This window comes from Trachinotus anak, unplaced genomic scaffold (assembly GCF_046630095.1).
Source record: "Trachinotus anak isolate AG129_WGS33_773 ecotype Australia unplaced genomic scaffold, CSIRO_AGI_Tana_v1 ptg000009l, whole genome shotgun sequence".
NCBI classification, from domain to species: domain Eukaryota; kingdom Metazoa; phylum Chordata; class Actinopteri; order Carangiformes; family Carangidae; genus Trachinotus; species Trachinotus anak.
In genome coordinates this window covers 22,334,293-22,352,664 of record NW_027273860.1, presented here as the reverse complement: position 1 = coordinate 22,352,664, position 18,372 = coordinate 22,334,293, and the positions used below count along the sequence as shown (strand labels likewise).

Sequence of the window (18,372 nt, the reverse complement as noted above, 5' to 3'; positions counted from 1 at the left end):
GCATATCTCTTCAATACATATAAATAATAACACAAAAAAAACAAGAGTATACTGTGGCTGCATTGATAGATACACCAAAATCATCAAACCATTCTAAACACATGAACGTGACCTCAAAAATCACATAACTATAGCAACCCGAATACATGTAAGCGATTTCATTTATCCCTGGAACAATACATCCATTTACGTGAACCGGTATTATGTGGTGGCGGCTACTACACAACAGCGCCACAAACCACCACAAACATATTAGAATCATGTCCAACACATCCAAACCAAATACCTGCCCTTCACACTGTCGGCAGTGAAAACAATAGCTAAAAAGCTAGCTTGCTACACAACATAAACATACACACAAATTAGGTGCAAGCTCGGTTATCAAGCACTTTTAAACCTCATGAACGTGACCAAATGTTTTTCCAATGTCTAGGCAGTATGGCGACCAAATTTTATGTTGTTTTCCACGTTTTACATACCTGTGGAACAGTAAGACACAAACACGGTTTCAGCAACGTGCGACTGTCTCAAGCACCAATTTATTCTGCCTCCTATGGGAGTAGGATGGGCTTGCTAGTCAGGCATCTCTCACTGAACCTGGTATCACAGTGCCATCTATGGTCACAAAGTGGAATGACAACAAAAGACATGTATGGGAGTCTAACTTAGGATGTAGTGAAATAAATGAAAATAAAGAGAAAGAAGAGAATAAATAAAAAAAAAAATAAAAATAAGGGGTGTGTGTGTATGCCATCCTACTAATGAGAGGCTCTTGTTTTCCACCCTCTACACTGCTATTATAGAAAAAAAAATCTGTCACAAGATTGTGAAATTGTAAAGCCTTTTCTACTTCTACTTTTTCTTACTTTCTTACTATTTCTACTTTTTTGCATTCAAATTATGTATGTCAGTTTTTTTGACTGTGAATTCTAATTTTCAGTAACTCATTTTTCAATGTTCACTTATTCAGAATGAAAATTAAAATCATATATATTCAAGTTGCTCAAATTCAACAGGCCAGAGCATCCGTGATACCAAGGATAAGCAATCAAATCTGTCTCTAATTGAACCAACATCCAGCCAATCAAATTACCCTCCATTGGTCATTTGACACCTATGATGTGAAGGCAGCCAGCTGTGGCAACCAAGTGGAAACCCACTGTGACATCAGCCATTGGTTTGAGAACTGCTGGTTTGAAGCCATCTTGGTTCAAAGAAGAAAACATATTTGGACAAGAAGCTGGAGCTAAGGAGGAGTCAGGGGTGGATGGGACCTGCTGTCCTCTGTCCTGATTGTCAGGCACATCGCCGTGTGGTACAGTCAGTCAGTCACACGGTAGCCCCACCCTAATGCATATCCTGTGTTATCATCTTTTTTCCTCTAAATGGGACCATAATTTAAAAAATCATCATGAGAGCAAAGATGAAATGGAGGAAGAAATTTTGATAAAATAATTTTGTCTATGAAAAAGGATTAACTCGAGGTTTCAAAATGGCAGTTCACAAACCAATGGGTGGCATCACCATGGGTTTCCACTTGATTTGGAGGAGCTGAGGAGCGAGGGGTGGATCTAAACTGCTCTGTACTCTATCCTTATTGTCAGGCAGGTCACTGTGTGTGGTAGTCTGCTTTATGGTCTATTTTCCTCTAAATGGGCCATAATTTAAAAAATGAACATCATGTTGTGTTATAAGACTTGAAACTAGAGACTGAGACCATAAATTTATCAGGAAAATGTTTACTGAGGCAATAAACAAGTGAGAAGTAGAGACATTTTTACATAGACTTCAATACAATCAGACTTCTTTTTACAACCAGTGGAATCGCCCTCTGATGGTCATTAGATAGAATGGAGGTGTAAAGCACTAGACCCAGAGTCTACATCCATTTTTATATACAGTCTATGATGGCAACAAATGTTCATGGAGAGACAACGAGATCACAAAGTGGCTAATGGTATGCTGCTAGTGGTGGAGCGGCTAATGTCGATCCCCCTCAATGCCATATGCTGATCTCTAGTGGCAGGCTGCTCGTGTTCCACCAACACATACCATTTCCCAAAGGCAGGTGCCGCTTGATAGTGGTCGGCCACTGTCAGACTGTCACGATACGTTTGTCTTGTCTGTTCTGTTGGGGTATGTGCAATGCTTTTCGAATGACATGAACATAATTTCTTATTCTGATACTAATCCTAACTCTAAGATAAAATAGCCTTTTTTAGCTTAGCCACCATAGCCATTCTCCAGCCAGCCAGTCAGAAAACCGCTCTGAGGTAACTTCTGTTGTGATTTAACACTAGTGATAGTAAAGCTTTATCAGGTGTAATCAATACATACATATAATAGTCATTTCAGACTATCCGAAGACAGATCATAATGAGAAAATACCCCAAGGTCTCTGCCAATCATGGCTGGAGAGAGCATGTTGCTATGAAACGGCTTATGCTGCTGGATATATAGTTGTATGCTGGTAGAAAACGGCTGGATCAGTGTAAAATGGCATAATTGGGGCCCTTCATGAAATATATATGCAAAGATTAAATGGAGGAAGAAAAATTGGTTGAAAAATGTTAACATCTCTGTGTTTGGTGGCTGTTAAATGCTGTGAATGTGAACAAGTTACTAAATGTGTAGTATAGTGCCCCCTGCTGACACACAGAGGACCCTGCCTGTATAGAGCCACACCAGTGTTGGCATTTACAGTAAAACTGTATCAGGTGTAATCAGTACACACATTGTCCTTTCAGACTATCTGAAGATAGATCATAGTGACAAAATACCCTGAGGTGTATATCAATCATGTCTATGCCGGTAGAGAACAGCTTATGTTACATAGCAAGCAGATACTCATTCAAAGTATTTATGGTGAATGTTAAATAAGATGCCTTGTGTTTACCTGATTCATGTTTTGAGACGTGGGACTTTATATGATGTAATGTGTGATTGTGTTCTACAGATGAATCCAACGTGTCAAAAATAATACACGTATTATTTGGTTGGTTGGCTGTACATTTCTTTAGTCACACACATACGATGGTTAGGCTAATGAAGGCTATTATAGCCTACCCAAGTGACAGACCAGACGAGACAAACTTGTCGGTGACAGTGGCTGACCACTGTCAAACAGGACCTGCCGGTGGAAAACCAGCAGCCAGCCACTAGAGATTCACACAAGCTGCTGAGGGGATCGGCATTAGCCGCTCCTCCACTTACGGCACACCAATATCCACTTTTCGATCTTGGCACCTTCTTTTTTCCTGATTTCTTTTTTGAAAATAGATTACTCATATAACAGAGAAATCATAAACACAGACAAAACAATAATACACAAATAAAGCTGTCGGATCTCGACGTCCCTGTTGCCATAGCTTGCCCATAGACTGTATATGAGCTTGCCGCGTGCACGTCACCGGCGTCACATGACCAATGGAGGGTAAGTTGATTGGCTGGATATTGGTTAGCTAATCAGATTGCTAATCCTTCGTTTCCTGGATGCTGAATCTGAATTGATGTCTGATACTGAATCTGGCCTGTTGAATTGGAGCAACTTGAACTATATATGATTTCAATATGTTTATGCTTGAAATGAGTTACTGAAAATTTCACAAGTTGAATTCACAGTCACATAATTACAAAAACAAAGAAAAAAATAAAATAAATCAGTGCTAGAAATTCCCAGGCTTTACAATTCCAGAATCTCTTAAGACAGAGTTGCTTCGATATTATGTATGGTTATTCTATCCAGAGAAAAAGAACTTATTATCGCCTGTGTGACATTGGTGAATTATTATTATCAACATGTCAGCAGCATTTTAATGCTGGTCAGGCTGGCCAGGTGAGTTAAATTAATTCATCAACCGGTACCACTGTGTTATACTTTATTTGATCAACTAATCATATGTTTTGTATGTCAGTACATCTTATAGTATGTAGCAAACAGGAAGTGCTACTAGCGAATTCAGCATACGTAATACGTAATTAAAAATATAGACTTAAAAAAGAACAAAATGTTGTAGCACACGTGTGACTCGCTGAATGCATTGCAGCCCTATAGTTACTGTTCAGTCTACTGCATCTGTCCATGTAAGTTTGTATTGTGAAGTATATATAAAAACCACAGACTATAAAAACTGGTCTTCTTTTACGACTGTCGGGCGGGCTCTAAACTCTGATTGGACTATTCGTTTGTTAGTCGCATCGCAGCACCGCGCCTCTCTTTTTGTCTTTGAACGCAAATAAACACGGCTTGTTGATCTTTATAAATATGTAAGTAATCAAAAAGTAGTTTTGGTTGGGTTGGATTTTTTGCCCGAAAGGAAGTCATGCACACTTCCTTCTATATTGGTGCTTATTCATGTTAATTAGCTTAGAGCGCGAAACATGGCGGCTTCTTTGTGTTTGGTTGTGCAGTCAGTGTGTTGTTGGTTGTACACATAGGTTGTACACAACCTTGAGACCATGTCATGTGTAGGCCAACGGGAGAAAAAGGTCAGTGGCACTATTTGAGGCCCGCTGCTTATTTTATCAGGTTGAGTGAGGGATCTTGGACGCCAGAGATGACTGTGGTTATCTTAGACACTGGGTCTTATACTGTCAGGGTAATTTGCAGTTTTTCAGTGTATTGCTTGTCTTCACTCAAAAGCAGAGATGGAAGCAGCTGGTGAAGGACCTCTGCAGACGGCTAACAGGTAGAACTCAACCAGTTCTTACACATTTTATCTCCATTACACATTTTAGATAGATGATATCACACTGTAAGTGGACTGTGCTGTTCTGTTAATTATTACAATAGGAAAAACTATTAAATGTTTGACACATACACCTCCACATGTCCATGTGAATATTTAAGCACAGAGTGTGTGTGTGCGCGCACATGCGTGTGTGAGAGAATGAGAGTGTGAATTTGTTATGACAGTTGTGGATTAGTGGACAATTTTTTAAATTAATTTATTAGTGAATTGTTCAGTTTATGAAATGTCAGACAACTAAAATAAAGAAAGAAAATTGTGAAAATACTCATCACAAGTTCCTCAGATGCCAAAGGCCTTACATTTGAGGAGATGGGACCAGAAGTTGTTTTGGCATTTTTCATTATAAACAGAACTGCTGCCAACTTGTTCTAGCTCCTGACTAATGAATTAATGAAATGATCATTTTAGCTTTGTTCAGTTTTTCAGGAAATATATATATTTTTTAATGCACTGAAATATTTGTGTAATTTTTGGGTGATGGAAACAGGGTTAACATACTAGGGTGTTAATTTTACCCCAATGCCACAAGAATGACAGTCCAACAGCTCTACATTTGTGATGAGGCAATGTGAACTAATCTGACTAGCTGCAATCAGTGAATCTTTCCTAGGTGTCTTTAAGACTGAAGAGCATTAGCTACAAGTATGGTCATACCATGAGTTTCTTCTGCACCAGAATTACCTAGAGAAATTAATTAATTGCACAACTTGCAGTCATTCTACATGTCCGCAGCATTTCACAAAGAACTTGGGAAGAGAATGCCATTTATGCTGAAATGATGAGCAGTCATGATGTCCAGAAAAATTTCAGAGGGAACATCAGAGATGCATCTGAAGCTTTGGCCAGAGCTGAATGAATCTGATGGCTGGACCTCCTGGAAAGCCTCGTCTCTTGCTGTTCAATCATACATAACACACACGCAGTAGAAAAAGCTTTGATTAGTCAGAAGTTTGATCGCCCTCTGTAGTTCACCCCTGTTTCTGGCACCAACTATAAAGTATTTTGGCCTAAAAGGAAGAGCTCTTTCACAGTTCTCATAAGTGAAATGAAGCAGCTCTGACAGTGTCTTTCTGTAAAAGGATGTGATACAACTCAGCCATTTGAATTTAGTTCATGGTTGGTTCACTCCACACTGTAATGATGGTGGAAGGGGAATGCTGATATGTTAATTACTCATAGATTTAAAAGCAGAGATCCCACATCCCAAACTGAGATACACTTGAGATCAATATGAAGTGAGGATGAATTGTCCACTTCAGTTACAGTAACCGTTTCACTATGTGGTTTTTGTGTTTTCTGAAGCAGATTTTAGTTGAAATAGAGCTGGGCAATATGACTACATGATTATTTCAAACTTTTACTTCCATTGTGATTAATGAACTCAGCGCTCTCTGTCCTCTTTTGAGCTATACGCTCTTCAGTTGGTGGTTACTTTTGGCTGCGGAAATAGTTTTTCTGCAGTGTTTGCATTTGACTTCTTTTGTTTTGTTGTTATCACTAAAGAAGCTGCTCAGGTTGAGGCTCAGTGTTTGTGCTCGTGTCATCCACATCGTCAGCTTTGCTTTGAGTGAACACTGACAACATTAGTTGGACATGATGAGCAAGATGAGTGAGGAGTTCTAAGTGTCAGTTTTGATAATTTTGTAGCTAACTGCCCAGACCTAGTTTAAGGTCATGCTTATTGGGATTGGACTGTTTAATAATACAACCCTGTATTTGTTTGTAACTTTAATTTACTCTTTTCAGTGAATTCCACAGCAGAGTTAATTCTGTAAGTCTTCTTGGACTGTGACTTTATCATAGTGACATTTTAAAACGGAAACTTATTTTCAAATCCAGTGGGTTATTGTGTCTTGAATGAAAGGATTCACTCCACAGATTTAACGTGTGGATGTAAAGTACTACAGATCCTGTGGAAACACTTGTATAATGTCTTCTGTGGCTTCTGAGGGAGCTGTGTCATGTCTGAGAGAATTATTCTTGGCTTGGACCAAGACGATGTTTTGCGTTGGTAATGCAAACTGGGCATGGCATTTGTGTGTCTACCAGGCAGGGATAGGCTAACAAAATTATTATGTTGCATTATGGGAAGTGAAGGTTTGTGGAGCTTCATTCATATGTGGATTTCTGCATTTGACCATTTAAAAAAATGTTTCTCTTACCTTCTGTAATACTTAATAATTTGAATATTCTTTTATCCCTTGACTCTTATTCAGAATGTTTGAAGAGGCAGCTCAGTGAACCTAGACTTAGTTTTGTTAGATAAGTGCTGTAATTTAGAGGCTAAACTGTAAGTGAAGACATGATGTAGCTGTTGTATTTAATACTAATGAAATCCTCTAGGTTTCCAAGACAAAAGTGAACACAATGGTTCGCTTGCTACAACAACAGATGACATCATTTGAACACATCAGACAGATAATTCACTTATGAAATTATCAATCAAAAACTGCATAAACATGAACCTTCTCAGCTCCAGCTGTTGAGGAAGTAAAATTTAAAATAAAGAACTGCAGTGAACTGTCTGTAGGTTAACAGTGCTCAGCTTTAGAACTTTTATCTGTTTCACATCACTTGAAAGCTTTGTATTTCACTGTGACAGTCTGACTTAATTCGAGGATGGTATGTGGCACTTTTCTCACGTAAATTTGACTCTTTTTTTTTCAGCCTTGCCAATGAAGAGAGGGAACACACATCCAGAGTGTGTCTACACCAAGTTGAGCTGAGAGCTGGAGCCTTGGACCTTGACATGGTACACTTTTAATTCTTAACACACACACTCCACTTTACACACTGGTTGCATAAAATATAATTTAATTTTACACCTAGGATCTTTATCAGCATTTGCCGCTGACCCATACTGCCATTATGCTGCTGATGATAATCAATCTCAAATCAATTAGGCAGTAATTGCTGAGTCAATGGGGGAGTCTGGTTAAATATTGATAAGTCTCTAAAAGGCCCGTCAGGCTGTATTGACAGCTCAGGGAGACAGACAGCACTGGTTACGCTGAGGTGGGAGGGAGGACTGCTAGAGCGATGGCTGAAGGGCTCGGGTCATATTCTCAACTCAAACTGCCCATTCTGGTAATCAATGCACACCTGCTCTCTCCCTGGCTGTAAGCTCTGTTCATAACATTGATGTTATCGCTGGAAGTGCTTTACAGTTGTGAAAGTATCAACACCCTAATCTTGATGAGAAGAACCCAACCTCTGGTGCTCCAGACAGCATTTAACATGTTTTCATGTATGAACCCATTTTATGGTTTGGTGGTATTTCTGTAGATGCACGTGGAATCAAAGATCTAGATATTTCAAGTGCAGCTTCAGTTGCACAGTAATAGGAAAACTGTAAAGCAATACAATTTCTTCGACCTTGTACCCTGTTATACTGTGCAGGAGTAATGCAATAGCAATGTCAAGGCCAATGCAAGGCACTTTTTTTTTGCAATTAAGATGTAATGTTTCTTGTAAATCCTAACCCTATCCCCTTGGTGGATTGGTGGTTTGTAACCTCAGATAAGACCCAATTACACTCATCTATATGCTCATCATACATGCTATGTGAATGTTCTAGTTACTATGAGTATGCCATGCTCACTATCACACTGTTTGCTCAAAAAAACAAGCAGAGGAGCAAAAGACTGAATTTTTAAGCTTCAGGTATTTAGTCTTCCACATGAGTTGTTAGTTATATCTTTATTGCTGGAACATTGTCTGAGTGAGATGGGATGACCTGCATGTTAAAGCATAAGGCTGGATCATTGGCAGTACAAGCTATTCCTCTACTGGTTCAGCTGTATTTACTGTTACTTTTATCATTTATTTTATTATTGAAGAAAGGGTCTTTTCATACAGATATGTAGCTGTTGTTATATCGATAGGTATTCATAGCAGCCTTGGACAGTTAATGGGGAGACAGAGCTCTCTGGGTGGGTTGCCACATCAGTAGGTTAATGGCTGGCACGTTCACATTTGTTGTTGTGTGCTCCTTCTAGGCAGAGCAGAGCAGCATATTGTCGTGGAGCTTCCATGTCATGCAAACGTGTTCAGAGCAACTCTTGATAATATCTTTTGTGAAGAGTGTGACGTGATGGTTTCATTGGAGAAAGGAAACATGGCGTCTGCTTCAAGAAGGATTTGAGGTTCTGTTTTTGTGCTGGACTGTTTGAATTGAGCAATTAGCCACAGTTTTTTGCACAAGAAATTCCTTCTCAATTCATGAAAAAAAACAGGACATTTTAAAGATGACTGGTGTTGTAAAACGTGTCTGTGAAGATTCTCTTAGAGCTTTGAGAAGGCAACTGGACTTTTTTGAGGTTAAAGATGTTTCAGTTTCACTCTCATCTGAAAAGCGTCTTCACTTCTGGCTGCTGGGGAGTTCCAGGCATTTAACTTCTTGTGTGGTCGTTAATACCTTGGGGGTAGGGCTGGGTATCAATCAAAATTTTTCGATACCGGTACCAATACCGATACCTTCACTTCAATACCGGTTCCTGAGCGATACTTTTTTTGATACCAATTTTTTCGTTAATTAGTTAACAGTTAGCGTTACATGGATCCCAGTTTAACTCACTGCGCAATGCACGTATTAAGTTGCAGTAACATTAAGATTACTGCCGGATTTCGCTGAACGTTAATTTACCTGTTAAAATCCCACACACAGCGCCGTCCTCGGTACTCTTAGATGAAGCGCAGTGCAGTGGTGGAGATTTTGAATTATGCCGCTCGGGCTCTGTAGCGTCCACAGGCTGACTTGAATGCTGAGAGGAGGATGGTTGCGGTCCGCCCTTCTTGCAGTCAAACACGGAGCAACTTTCTGCTCTTAAATTGATTTTGTGCACGGTCAAATGCTTCATCAAATTAGTCGTGTCGCTGGCCTTAGCAGCGATGACTTTTTGGCATATATTGCATCGCGCACTATTGGCATTAATCTTCATCATTGAGGAGAGTTGCTGACCCGCAAGTCCATTAGGTGAGTTATTAGTGTCACCGGAGTCATGGAGTGGACAGGTGTCAAGTTGTCTGGGGAGTGATCTCAAGACTGCATTGTAAGTGGCTGATACGTGTTGTTGTAGACCACCTCCTCTATTTAGTGATGGTCTTCTTCTTCAAACAAGGACAAACTCTGTTCAGACCTGTCAGATACAACAGTTCACATTTGACAGCAGTAATGTGTTTGAAAGATGCAGGTATTTAATGTATGCAGTCCTGACACCAGTACTAGTATGTCAGGTTCAGTATCTGTCTTAGAATAAGCTGAAATGGAAATATCAAAGTACAGTATCAGTGTTGTCATTTGGAGGCCTGTTTGTAGCATCATAGTCTGTGCTGTTTGCAGTTTGGCTTACACTGAGTCTGAAGCTTAAGAAGGGAGATGAACAAGGACTTTGCCTTAATTATCATGCTGGCTAAACATGCTGTGTTGGTTAAATGGGGTTTGCAACAGGCACAATCTCTGGCTGCTTATTGCAGCTACTTCCTGACACTCCCAATCAGCTTGATTGATTGGATCCCAAGCCACTCCCTAACTCTAATTGGCAGCTTGATGACAAGGGGGGAGGAGAATAGCTAAAGGACACAGGGTATTCTATGCTCCTCAGCTTATCCAAAGGAAGTTTTTGTTCTGAAAATATAAGTTTGTCTGTGCCTCAGTTGATGGTCTGCTATAAAAGCGACAACAGAAAAATATTCATCCATAATAATCTGTCTGGCGTTTCTTTCCCAAAACTGTCACATCTATCAAGATTAGGTGACTGGTGGAGCCCCGTTCTCCCTTAAAATGAATCAATCTCACTGAATGCCTGCAACGACTGATGCCGACTGTCCAAGTGACTCGTGGTATGACCAACTCTGACAAACAACCAAGGCCCATACCAGACCACTGATTGGGCAGCTAAGTGATCCATCTTCTGAAGACCAGCAGTCATGTTAGCATCCATCTGCATTTGTTTCTCACAGGCAGTTAACAGCATTAGCCTTTTTGAGAAGGGCTGTTAGCTCATGGTTTTCTATAAATCCTTGCAATTTACAAACCTAAATCAAAGCTGGGAGAGGTCTTTGGGACAGGGTGCTTTTAAGCTTTGGTATCTTCTTTCATGCTGATGCTTCCTTTGTGTCTTCGCTTGACCTTCTCACAGAGTTGTTTATAACCCTCCTGCTGTCCTACTATTTAAGATATTTATATACAGTAGCGCAGCCAGCAAGCCATTTTCTGAAAGCATTTGCAGTGTGCTAAAAATCTGTGACATGGTGTGTGCTGCTATTTGCTGGGGCTTTGCCACTTGTTTTAAATGGTAACAGTAATGATCTTGATTAAACTCTTTGAATCACACATTTGACAGAGGCATTTGCCAGCTCTTCATCTTCATCTTTCATTCTATTCAGATGTGTTGTTTTCCCATTATATCCTTTCAGTCATAAATAGGATCTTTATCGTTTTGTGTCTGTGTAACAGTGTCCCAATGGAGTAAATTGTTTGTAATCAGAGAATTAAAAGAGCATTTAATCTTAAAAGGCTTGTCGTGTGGAATTGCTTTGATGTGAGCTAATTCAATATGAACATAACCTGAGGGCACTTTATATCGAGATTGGGATTGTGATAAGGTGTGCTTTTGGAAAACCAGCGCATCACACCCAGTGAAGACTAATCGTGTAAAGGAAATGTTTGCTTTGAACCCTTCTAGAGAATATGAATAAGATGAATTAACAGCAGATTGCATGCCGCCACATGACTTGTGCCAAAACATGCTTGTGTGTTGTAGCAAGACTTTGTCAAGTCCCTGTTATATGAATCAGAGGTCAGTCTTTGGAAATATTTGTCTTATTTTTGTTTTGGATAATGTCATTGTCATGTTCTGCTGAGCGTGTTAGACAGTAGAAGGTTGTGATTGTACCTGGATTCATGCAGGGTGAATGTGTGTAAGTGTGTGCACTATGCACTGTGTATTGCTAAAATGAGGCTGCATGCTCAGCAGACCTCTCGCCAGGTTGGTAGATACTTTTATAAAAAAAAAAAAGCAATAAAATGATGACTCCAAGGGGCTGAAAATACAGTTTCTCAGGCCACAATTGAATAAAATAACCATAATATCTTAGTAATATTGTAGATCAGCAGCAATGACTCAGCAATTACTCGGCCAGAGTTTGAAATTTCTGGCCAAATTTGTGTGTGTGTGTGTGTGTGTGTGGTCATACTTACCACTGTTTACAAATATAGGTTGACATAAACTTTTTTCACTTCATGTTAATGAACTTCAGGGTATAAAAATGACATGAACATAACATAACATGAATAATCATGAATTATCATAATATCAGTGTGCCATAGAAACGGACTACCAGATCACATCCAGACAGTAAAACAGTCACTGGACACCAGAGGCTCAGGAGGAGAGGTGACATGTAATGTTACTGGGAGCAGACTGACTTCTACAAAACCGGCCATTTGGTACAATTCTAATTAATCCAGTAACTCTCTGTGGAGCTGCTGTTAGCACCATAGCCACTCACACAAACTTACTTGGCCAAGGACACCAGCTAAAAGGAATTTAATCAATGTGATGGATAACATTTGTCTTTACAGCTCTTGCGGCAATTCCCATGTTACAATTCGAGGCAACAGGACTTTTCCTTCCAAATGTTCTTGGCTTTTTTCTGCTGGCAAGATGTTTGGTAAAATAAAACCTACAGACAGTGAAAATAGTAGAGTCACTGCCATCAGGAGGGGTGAAACAATAGAGTACAGCAAAAATGTACGTAAACATTTCAAAAGCTTGCTTTTTTTGGAAGGTGCAACTGTGCAGCCTCTGTGAGACATTACAGACTGATAACCACCCAGTTGTAATTTTGCCTTTTCAAATCTGTATTTGTAGACACAACTTTCATTCAAAGCCAGAAAGCAGACAGCCAAGACTTTCATGAGTGATGCAACCGAGCTGTACAAGCAGCCTACTGACAGTTAATGAGAGGCTGAATTAGTATGGCTCATTTGTGAATCATTATTTTCTAAGAGTTCAAACGTTTAAAAAGAAAATCTATCTCTAGTGTATTTATATTCTTACACTGTCACCTTTTGCATCATTTCAAAAGCTGCTGTTTTGAGGTAACAGAAAAACATCACGTACTTCTTGCTCAGGGGAACAGTATTGATTCAGAGCTTCCTTCTCAGTGCAAACTGTAGAGTCCTAGAACACTGAACATACATTTCTGAATTGTTAGGCCTGGCTGATTTTACCAACTCGTACCACAGCTGACATCAGAGTTTTTTTGTTTTTTGTTTTTCAGGACTTCCTGATTCATCTTCTGCACATAATAGTGGAGGCCATACTGTGCATGTATTGAAACAGCCTTTATTACCCTTTCTTTGGTATTTATGAACAAGCTAATCATTTTAAAACATTGTAATTTTCTTTTCAAAGTTTTGTTTCTGATCAGTGAAATCTAAAAGAGAATGGAGCCACATTTGGCTTTCATGCAGCTTTAAGTGCAATAAATCCTTTTTATGGATAATGATAAATGTCTCTTGGGTGATAGTTAATCTGTGACTGGCAAGAGATGCAGCCTTGTAGGGGCCTTATTGTTATTTATGAAATTGCACTTTATATTCTATCTTCACCTCATTTCACACATTGAAAGTGCAGTGCAGGATGACGTGACTGTAATTTCCACGGAATGACTGGGGAGTGGGCATTCACAGGTTACCTCATGCTGTATCATAGGAGCCAGTGTGTGGCCCATATGTTCACGGCTACACAGTGCGGGTGATGTTCACAGTGCAGAAGGGTGTTTTGGAGCAGTAGGGAGCTGTTTTGATCAAACAGCTCCTCCAGCCGTTGCTGAATTTTAAAGTATCTTCTACCGACACAACATGGCAGTGAAGGAGTGTTGACTGTTCTTTATTGCGTTTTACAGTGTTGTGCTGCAGTTGAACTCAGGACAGAGAGCTGTATTGTTGCAGTACTGTGTAATCAGGTGTGTGTTCCTGTTTGGTATCATGCATCCAATATTCGTCTGATATTCAGACAGTCAACAATATTTTGGAATAGATTTTGAAAAACATTACGAACATGGCCAACATGTTTCGAAGATTATATGCAACTGCCAACAGTTGCATATGGTAACATATAGATTATATGTTGGCACCAGTGGAGCAGTACAAATGAGAGAACTAGATGAATTTCACTAGCATGAATGACAACGAACAACTTTCAGATTAGTAGCTTCTAGTACAAAAGAGTCAAACTGTAAGTTATCATGACATTCACATGAAACCCAGCAGTCAGCGTGGGAAAGAACAAAGACGGCATGAAAAAACACTGAAGAAAAACAGGGAGCTGTCATGAATATTTATATTGACAATTGTTTTGGGTCTGGTGGTCTCATTCAGTGGACCAGAAGTGTGATTGACAGCTGGATAGCAATGGCACACCAATCAATCAACCACATGAATGAGTGGTATTCCCAATACCATATGCTGCCAACGTGTAGGACACTTCATTGCCTGTTGGATGCAGTACCAGCCTGCATCTTTTATAATTTCATTTGAATGACTAACAAGACCGACCAAGCAGGCGTTTGTAGAAAGGGCTGAATATTCAGTGAAAATGTTAATGCATCATTTTATGGAAATTAGGAACTGAGCCAAGAGGCAGCAGATTTATAAACACCTGTTTGCTTTTGATGTTTTGCCACAAACTTGCAGCCATTTCAGTTTGTAAAGTGAAGGCTCTGCTTGTAACTGAGAGCCATGCAAGGATGCTCGAAAATAATAAAATAGAAGAAGAAACAGTGTGTGTGACTCTATTGAGTTAATGCATCTGTGGTAGGCACATTACAGGGATGATTTAGTAAATAACTGATCTTTATTTCTTGTCGAAGGAAGGTAATTCTTCTGTCTCCCCACCAGGGAAGTCAAAATCTCCCCCACAAAATATTCAAAAAGCAGTTTTTCCCTGGGATAGTAATTCATCTTCTATATATAGCCTCTTTTTTATCACTCTTCCAGGATCATGGATGATTCCTGAATCCGGCGATGCATTATTTCCCCAGACTTAGATGATGAGAAGAATTGTTGAGAATAAAATATTCATCTGCCTACTTAGTCATTGTGTGTGAGCATGTGTGTGAGGGGGAGGGGGGGGGGGGGGGGGGGTTAGTACCCATAAATAACCAGTGAACTGTAGCTAAACATAGTTCAGGCAGAGGCAGCCAAATTGTGATTTCAGAGTCACTTTAAGATGTGGATGGATGTAGAAAGGGAGCAGTGCCTGGAGTGATTAAAGGAGCAAGAGGCTGAAGCAGTAAAGATGGAAATATTAGAAAATCTTGTTAATACCTGAGGGCCAGACAAAAATGAATTACATACTAACAGGAGCTGGGTGCTAAGGTAATCAACACCTTCACATGAGGGGGGGCGCTGAGCTGAAATTCTCAGCATTTTCTGTGAAGTAGTCCCAGAGAGTAGCTGCAGATGACTCATTTTCCACCAACCAGCACCATATTCACATTCACATACAGTCACATATTAGACAAATGCAAAGGTTTTGATGATTCCAGAAGGGTCCGTCCACAGCCTGCAGACCAGGGGGCGTGGCGTGAGGGGGCGTGACGTGGTCATCCAGTTACATCCCCCAGGGGGTGTGACATGATTGGGGCATGACATAACCATTCATTTACACCCCCAAATGCACAACCAGCCAATGGAGTACTATTACGTCGCATACTGTTGTGTCAAAGTTCATAAGAAAAGACAACCCGCAAAATAACAGGAAGAAGAAGAGCTACGGTGAATTTTGTTTTTTATGCTAATGCTAAGACTCAAAACAATATCATTGCCTGGGATTAATGAAGGAATAGTTTATGTTGTCATAATTAAGTCACATCATAAGATCCATCTGTTCATTTTCTAGCCATTTACCGTAACCTGATTTGATCCATGGTGCAAAAAGGGCAAGCAGAGCAGCCCAGATGTTCCCTGACCAGCTGGGAGAGTCAAGAACCACCGACCTGCTGGCTCTTTCTCCTCAGCCACAGCCACCCCATGTTTGTAGGAGGGGGCGTTCTGTGAGCAGGCGCGGCGTGACTGTGTTTGGTCTGTTGTGGGTTTGGGGGTGTAACTGGATGGTTACGTCACGCCCTGATCAAACCACGCCCCCTGGTCTGCTGGACCATATTGGATGCTTCTGTATTATATGTGATACAGTTAGATAGAGTCCTACATAATGCCTGCATCCAGTGTACCGTGTTTCATAGAGGAGGGAGGTAATTGAAACTATTATCTACTACTAGGACAGTGGTATTATGTTTTATTAAAATAGATGCCTCTGCAATTTTTTATTCTCATGAGCTTCCTGGTTATTGCAGGTCTTAAAATATAATTGTAGGAAATGACATATGAGCACGAGGTTAATCATACAAAACCAGCTAATTCACATGGTCAGTAGTGTTGCTGCTTCAGCACATGAGTTTTCTGCAAACTGGCATTCAGTTCTCTAAAATTGTATTTTTGGTTTGTCATCAAAGCTGTGTCCTTCTGCTACAATACCTACTAACTGTAAACAGGTTTTGAGGACGGTGTGTGTTGCTGAAATGCATGCTGCATGCTGACAAAGTGGCAAAATTAAGTATACTGAAAAATGCCAGTACGCATAAAAAACACTTGATTTGTGAGTCAGCTGGTGATGCTATTGTCACTTTAAGTCATTGCACAAAGGAAGTGAAGGAGCTACTGACAGCTGCAAAAACTTTCCAGATGGTAGAAAGAGATCACCAGAGATAGTAAAGAAAACAAACAAAAAAATGAAATTTTGAAAAAGTATTTTGCTTTTTTTGTTTTGTTTAATTGACAGTGTCACATTTTGATTCATGTCTGACAGTGCACATGTTGTATCATTTCTTGGTGATATAGAAAGATACTGACTGCAAAAAAACACGATACTGAAAAGGTTAGTATAATAGTGTGTGTTGTGTAAGTGTGTAGTATTGGGACAAACTGTTGATTTTGTCAGTTTTCTAACTCTGGATTGAAAAAATGACACAAATAAAACAAACACAAAGAAAAGCAGTTCTCATGTTATTAAATTAAATTCAGTACTTCAATGTGAGACAATCCAGACAAGTTGAACATTTGAATTGACCAAATGACTTTTGGATGTGTTGTGGCAGTGGAAATAAATGACTCATTAAAGAAGACTGAATTTGCCATGATCAGTAGTCTTGAGCAGATAAGGTAAACTGATGTCAGTGACCTGCAGGTCCTTGCTCAGATGTGGCACACTGCTGTCAGAGTTCAAGTGCTCTTACATACAAACAGGATGAGCAGGCTTTTGAGTCGAGATGAGAGACACTGCAGGGTGCTTGCTGCTCTACCAGGCAGCAGAGAAGACCACAGCAAACCCACATGTTGCCGGGTTGGCAACAGTTTCCCAGGGGACATGTGTTTAATGTGATATTTTAAATGTAGATTTAAACAGACACTGTCATACAGCGGCATAGGTGCCTAGCACCCGTAGTGTCCCATTTTCAGTACACTTAGTAGAAATAAAGGATCTAATTGACCTAGTAGCAGCTGTATGTTAGCAGCGAGGACTTTTGTGTTGGTTGCAGGGACATGTCAGCTGTGTCACTGCCTCCACGTCCTCCACCTGCTCCAGTCTGAGCTTCTGCTAGATTATACTTTGTTTTATGCATCTTATTATGTCATCCCATCTGTTTTTCATTTCCTCTAATGAGTCCTGTTGCATTAATTTTCACAAGTCTTTCTATCAATAGAGACTATTATTCAAATTTGAAAACTAAAGTATTCCCAAATAATTGATCCGAGGCAGATCTGAATTGCAGCCACAGAAAATAGTTTGGAATCTGTTACAATTTCATTTCTTTCCTCAATTTGCATATCTTACACAGATTCCACCGGCTGACTGAGTAATTACCTGCTGCCTTAGTAAATCAGGTGCTAATTACATGCAGCGTGGGAGCACAAATTGAATGAAAGGTGCAACGCAAATTTGCCCTGTGCTTTGACAGATAGATATGAACCTGTCCCTCAGTGTCTGGTAGGTCTTTCCCTGGAAACATCCTGCTCCACCCAGGAAGTGATGGGTATCAGTTTGTTGATGATGAAAAGAGGAAGACCTCAGTACTGATCCAAGGCCACAGGAAATCATTCTTAATCAAATGAAAGTCCAAGGAAAATAACGTCACAGCACTGGACGCACTGACAACGAACAATAACTTCTTAATACTGAGGTTGCAAAATCAAAACAAATATCAGACATAAACCCTGTGGTTTTATGGCTACAGAGTGCTACTGTAGATGTTGTTTGTGCATCACACAATCAGCATCTTTACACAGAAGTCTTCTCTCACAAAATCTATCCTGAACAATGGCCTGCTATGACAGAGTGGAAAAGTGTAGCTTAACTAAAGATTTCCCTCAATACCATCTGATGCTGCTCTTCCACTTAATTGCACCTTACAGTTAAGAGTCATTTTCCCAGGTCCAGGAGTGGGGTTCTGCTCTTGATTTGCTTTTAGCAACCCCTCAGACCGCCACATTCTCAGACAAGGCTATATTAGACTTTAATTAATTCTGTTCCTAGCGATACTCAAAGGTAATGGC

General features: G+C 40.0%; 1 long non-coding RNA gene across 4 annotated transcripts; it reads left to right on the top strand.

Moving 5' to 3' along the window:
• The first annotated feature begins 3,527 nt into the window (after positions 1-3,527).
• LOC139625675 (uncharacterized) lies at positions 3,528-14,730 on the top strand. Of its 4 annotated transcripts, none has more exons than XR_011691965.1 (4): positions 3,528-3,835; positions 4,646-4,688; positions 7,419-7,503; positions 13,038-14,730. It is a non-coding gene; the product is annotated as an uncharacterized lncRNA (long non-coding RNA). The 4 variants fall into 4 exon arrangements; XR_011691964.1 differs by lacking the exon at positions 3,528-3,835 and adding an exon at positions 4,101-4,266 and having other exon boundaries at positions 4,643-4,688; XR_011691963.1 differs by lacking the exon at positions 3,528-3,835 and adding an exon at positions 4,103-4,266.
• The last annotated feature ends 3,642 nt before the right edge of the window (positions 14,731-18,372 follow it).